Source organism: Crinia signifera, chromosome 7 (genome assembly GCF_055691185.1).
Source record: "Crinia signifera chromosome 7, ASM5569118v1, whole genome shotgun sequence".
Lineage (NCBI taxonomy): Eukaryota > Metazoa > Chordata > Amphibia > Anura > Myobatrachidae > Crinia > Crinia signifera.
The window spans coordinates 14,006,416-14,012,843 of NC_139223.1; positions in this window are offsets into that span (position 1 = coordinate 14,006,416).

Genomic DNA, 6,428 nt, shown 5'->3' on the forward strand with positions numbered 1-6,428 from the left:
CAATCCATGGGTTAATATCGATGGTATGTAATCATATCTGTGCCATCGATGGTGGAGAAGCATTGGATACTAGTGTATAATAAAATGTCATAACATTTCATTAAAGCAGAACACGCAGGAGGTTCTAAGGCGCACAGGTGGGTGAGACGGAGCAGGAAAGGGAACAGCTCATAGGAGCTTACAATCTAATGGGCAGGCACAAGGGAGGATGAACGGGAGTGAGGATGGGGGGGCAGGGGGAGACGTTAGGTGGTGGACTGGTAGACTTTAATTAACAGTGAGGTTTTTAGGAGCGTTTGAAGCATTGGAGGCTGCAGCATGGTATAACTGGACGTATGAATAGTGACGACCATCGATGGATTTAAACCATCAGCAAAAATTAATCAGTGGCTGAGTACTACGCATGCCCATCGATGTTCCTTGACATCAGACTGCCGCAATCTATAGCACAAAACACTTGATGGTTGATGGCTGTCCCTACATTAGAGTGTCCATAGGTAAGAAGTGTCATGGCAGAAGTCTTACGGCCCCCATACACTATTGTGACTTCTCCGCATACAATCCCCTTGATTGTATTCGCACCAGGGACCGATGTTTTTGCTCTGTGCATGTGTATATTCTATAATGAGCATAGATGGTCAGGGGGATGATGCATGAGGACGCCCAACGTTTCCTGGGTGTGCCCACAAAAATGGTGGGTGCGCACAGGAAAACGCTGGGCGTCCCCTTGGGTCGATGCCAGAGCCGGATGCTGCAAATATAGGTAAAGAGGGGGTGTGGGGGCCCTGCTAAATGCAGGAGGCTTGTCCACCCTTCTGGGGGAGCCGGGAGGGGGACCTGATTTTCAGGTACCGGGAGGGTAGGAACGTATGCTCCTACCTCCAATCTCTTTCTTCACAGCTCCCTCTCTCCATATCCAGGACGTTTGAAACAGATAATTTTGGTTTCACTTTCTGTTAAGGAGTAATTTGGTCTGTTGAGTGGCCGCTAATGGTCACTGGCCCAAATAGGTGAGGAGATTTTATATATAGTGATGATCTTATAGAGAACATGTGACAATAATAATACTGCCACCCCCTGTTCTGCATACAGCATGTCATTACATTTTATTATCAGATAATGGGACCTAAATCAGTTTTATAGCCACAAATATAAACAAGTCAACAAGTGAAACTTTATCAACCCGTTTGTACAAAAGCGTATAATAGTATAAACTCCTATCCATGGGTAACCGAGGACAGGGGCTGTTTCACACGCTCTGGCTCCTGCTGGGTGGCGAAACCCCGTACGGCCAAATGCCGTGCCTTACACAGTAGTGAATAATGGACAGGATTGTGTCCATTCACATGGGACAGCACGGCCCGTCCGCTGGTTGCAGCGGGATCCCACCACTGGAAGGGACGACTGCTGGGCTGTGACCATCCCCTCCATTCTAAACTTCCTTGTGCGGCACGGCTTCTCGGCTGTGCGGGGATTCGCCGCCCGGCAGGAGCCGGAGTGTGTGAAATAGCCCTTAGGCAGAAGAGGTGACAGCTAGTAGGAGAGATTTGGGGAAGGTTTGGTGGTTGTCTGGGTTACATATATCATCTTCATGCACACATGTAACCTATGTATAAGTACACTTGTATCAGACTTTAGGATTCCATTAGTAATCACTAAGCAGCATTTATTTTCCCGTGTCAGAGTTATAACATATAGTACGGTTATCTGTGTTTTATGTCCAGATAATAATGAAAATAAAAATAAAATAATCTGTGCATATGTTTTTAACGCAAGGGGGTTTATTGTGTGACAGAGTAGCACCAAGGGTAGTGCTCTCTAGGACACAATTCCTGGCGCTCTGCAGTTAAGGTTTACTACTTTCAAGGGTGTGTATATTTAATTAACAAAACTTGCCACAGCTGCTGCAGTAACTCCTGTGGGCCCGTCAGACCCACAAAAAAAGAAAACTAAAGAAGGGGGTTGGAGTAGATTGCGCTGCTGTTTAAATGATTTCAATATCTGTAACACATTGGCTGTCTAAAAAGGAATGAATTGCGGACACACTGTTGCTTTTGGAAAAATGTTTATCACAAATAGGTAAATAAAATACAATACATATAAATATACAGCATATAAAAAAACAAGACAATCTTTAAAAAGAAGAGAATGGGATCCCAATCAATTAATTATAATCACTTTGATGTGTTTATCAGTAGTAAATCTTCACTGATGGAATTAGTGAACATTAATCTCCTGCCATTTAATGAAGAATATGTTAGAAAAAAAATCGGGCAACGAAACAAAGTTCCAGTTTAGGTGAAATAGTATCTCATTAGTAGCTGACTGATAGCTTATAATGGAAACAGTCACGAAATATATAGTATGCTCACCAGTGTAGCAGACCTCGATCCCCTGGATGTATTATGGGGAGAGGAAGGTAGTGTCCAGCAGCTGATGGCCGGCAGCTCAGGTGGCGGGAGAGCTGCACTTCAGCTGGGATGTGTAAGGTAACTGATAATTTATCGGCAGATGGAATTAACTGTGGGCATATACTTATGTTTTTAACAGCAGCTCCCAGTGTCTTGCAGAACTACAAATATTAGCTGAGAGAGCACACAATCTCGTACCCTGGTGTGTGACGTGCACTCAGAAAATGATTCTTTTGGTCAGAGCACATTTGTCTATTTCTCCAGTTGACACATGTAAGCATTTACCCACTCCTGCTGATATATTCTGGCTGCCCCTCCCAGCACAGACAGAGATGTGATCCCAGGTAGGCAAGTATGAGCTATGCGCCCCCTCCCACATTGTATAACATACACACCTTTTTAGGACACTGCAAGAAAATGGATTTGAACACAAATCCTCTTTATAACACATTCATGCACTTAACTTGAGAGCGCTTTTTTTATTCAGTTACAATACCCTAGTAAATAACACAATATACTGCCATAGCCAGGATTTGAACCCATTACCTGTTGCATTTTAGTCAAATACCCTACACACTGAACTATTTGATCCTGAATCAAACTATGAGATTTCTAACTATATGAAAATGATGTCATTTAAGTCTTTTTAGCCCCGCTCTCTTCACATTGTCACAGTGTTTTCCCTGCTTCTATCATCATCCTGGCTGATTCCCAAGGAACCAGCCAGGATACGATGGGAGGGGGAAGAGCCACTTACAATGAATATTGTCTATAGGGAGACTCTACAGCAGGGCTGGGCAACACCGGCCCTCCAGATGTTAGTGAACTACACATCCCAGGATGCTTTGCATTAGTTTTGCTATGTGGCCATGCTGAAACTGATGCAAGGCATGCTGGGATGTGTAGTTCATCAACATCTGGAGGGCCAGCCCTGCTCTACAATAACGTGGACAACTGCAATACATATGGAACACGCAGGCAAAGCCACTGGTAGACGCTAGTAGATAATTAGAAGAAAGGGGATGATACTGATGTAGGCGCAAAGGAAAAGAACAGCAGCATTAACATGGTACAATCATTATTATTATAATTTTATTTATAAGGCGCCACAAGTGTTTCGCAGCACCGTACAAAGGAACAATACAGGGAGACAAAACTTGGCATAACATTAAATAAATAACAAAAATAGAGTACAAATAAAGAGCGCCACAGTTCAATACACATTACAGCTTATATATAAGTAGTGAGGACTCAGTCAACATACAACTAGAGCAGGGCTGGGCAACACCGGCCCTCCAGATCTTAATGAACTACACATCCCAGGATGCTTTGCATTAGTTTTGCTATGTGGCCATGCTGAAACTGATGCAAGGCATGCTGGGATGAGTAGTTAATCAACATCTGGAGGGCCAGTGTTGCCCAGCCCTGAACTAGAGGCTTGAGGCCAATGATGGAGATGAGTATGCGGACGAAGATGGTCACTGAGTGTTTGAGTATAGGAGAGCTGTGAATGAAATCATTGCTGCACTGTGGGTGGGGCAGATGCACAATTATAATGTGCAGATAGACTCACATTTGGGAGCGTGTGCTAATACACAGCTGTCCAGCATGTGTTGACTGCATGCAAAAGCAGCCTGTATTTATCCAGGATACGGTCGAATTGTTGACCCCAATTAGGTCGACACCATTGGGTCAACAGACAGCTAGGTCGACATGGATGAAGGTCGACAATGGACTAGGTCGATATGGTTCAAGTTCGACATGGGTTAGGTTGACATTTGGTTTGTTTAACTGTTTTTTGTGCCGACAGCCAGTATTTCATGCCCTACCATCCACAAGCGCAACGAGGCACCGTGCCCGAAGCATGGCAAGCGATGCACTTTAAATTGTGTCCATGTCGACATTCAGGTTAAAAAACAGTCAAGAACCCATGTCCACCTTTTGACTGTCGACCTAACACATGTGTCGACCTAGACCACTGTCAACCTTCACCCATGTCGACCTTGCTGATTGTCGACCCAACGGTGTCAACCTATTGACCAACAATTCGATCCACACCCATTTACCCTGTATGCTGTATAATATATTTGCACTATATTATACAGCCTGCAGGGTAAATGGGTGTGGATCGAATTGTTGGTCAATAGGTTGACACCGTTGGGTCGACAAATTGACGTCGGATTGGCCATTACTGGGACTGTCAGAATAATACATTGAATACCCCCCTTAAGAGAAGGACACAGCGGCGGGTAAGATGGTGTGACTGAGGACCTTGAAAGCTTACAATCTAATAGAGGGGCTAGAGCAGGGCATGGCTGGATTAAGGTTTGTGGCGCCCCTGTCAATAAAACTGTAGACACAATATACTGAACATGTTATTATAAACAAAAGGTGGTGATTCCGAGTCAGATGCAGGGAAATTAATTCCCCTGAATCAGTGGGTAAGTGCACAATAACCAATGAACTGGAGACTGGACCAATGGATATGTGCATATCTACACTCCTTTGGGTGCTGGATCATTGGGTAAGTGCAGCTCTACACTCCATTGAGGGGTAGATCAGTGAGTAAGTGAATAACTGCAATTCCTTCAGGGCTGGATCAGTGCACAAGTGCATATTTACACTCCCTTGAGGACCGGATTCCTGGCTAAGTGAGTTTGGTCACTCTATTGAGAGTTGGCTAAGTGGGTAAGTGCCTAGCTACACTCCCTTGAGGGCTGGATCAGTGGGTAAGTGCATAGCTACACACTCATTTTGAGGGTTGGATCAGTGGGTAAGTGCATACCTACACTGTCTTGAGGGCTGGATCAGTGGGTAAGGGCATACCTCCATTGCCTTGAGTGCTAGATTAGTGGGTAAGGGCATGCCTACACTTCCTTGAGGGCTTGACCAGTGGGTAAGTGCATATCTACACACTCCTTTTGAGGGTTGGATCAGTGGGTAAGTGCATATCTACACACCATACTTGCCTACTTTTGAAAACTAGTTTAAGGGAGATTATAGTTGGTAGTAGAATTTTGCACAGCTCCCCATTGAGGGGGCGTGTCTAGTTCCATATATGGAGAGAATGTGAAAAGAGATTGTGAACGTGGCACCTAGAAGTGTGGGTGTGTACTGATACATCTGAGAGGAATCTTTTGAAATGACTTATATCCAAATGTAGATGAGCCCCAAAGCAGTTAGTACGAGCTACTGGAAAATGGCGCTGATGATTCAATGTAAATATCTGTTTCTAATTCTTTTTTTACCCCCAAAATGTAACCGTGTAATGTGGGCTAGGTGAAATGAGGGAGATTGCTAGACTAATGAGGGAGAGAGGGAGATTGCTGCTATTTCAGGGTGTCTCCTGCAGAATGCAGGAGGGGAGGTAACTATGGTGTAACAGTGCAATGTGGGCTAGGTGACATGAGGGAGATTGCTAGACTAATGAGGGAGAGAGGGAGATTGCTGCTATTTCAGGGAGTCTCCTGCAGAATGCAGGAGGGTAGGCAACTATGCTACACACTCCTTTTGAGGGTTGGATCAGTGGGTAACGGCAAAATCAGAGATACGCTTTCTTGAGGATTGGTCACATGACATGCATATGCTAGAACTAGTATATACTGGTTTGTTAACAAGACAAAATACAAATAAAGTTATTGTCTATAGAGTCGGGCCGCTCTGTCCCAAGCCCCACTCGATGGTAGAGCCCGCCTCTGCTCCCTCCTGTCGCCATAGTTTCCCGTACAGCAGATTCGTCACATCGCTATTACCGTAGCGATATAAATCCGGGCTCCCCCCACGCCCGTGGTATCCCTGTGACAGAGCGGTCCCACACTTATATTCTGGTGGATGCTCTGCCTTGTACTGGGCCGTGTGGAAAGTGCCGGACCGGAGCGTCAGAGCAGGTAAACGTGTCCCCGCGTCGGGGCTGGCAGATTCCACACAGCTGGCTGTGCGGCCCTCTCACCTCCCGGAGACCCCGAGGACGCGGCCTGCAGCGACCGAGAGGAGACACCGGAGCGCGGCAGACGGGGC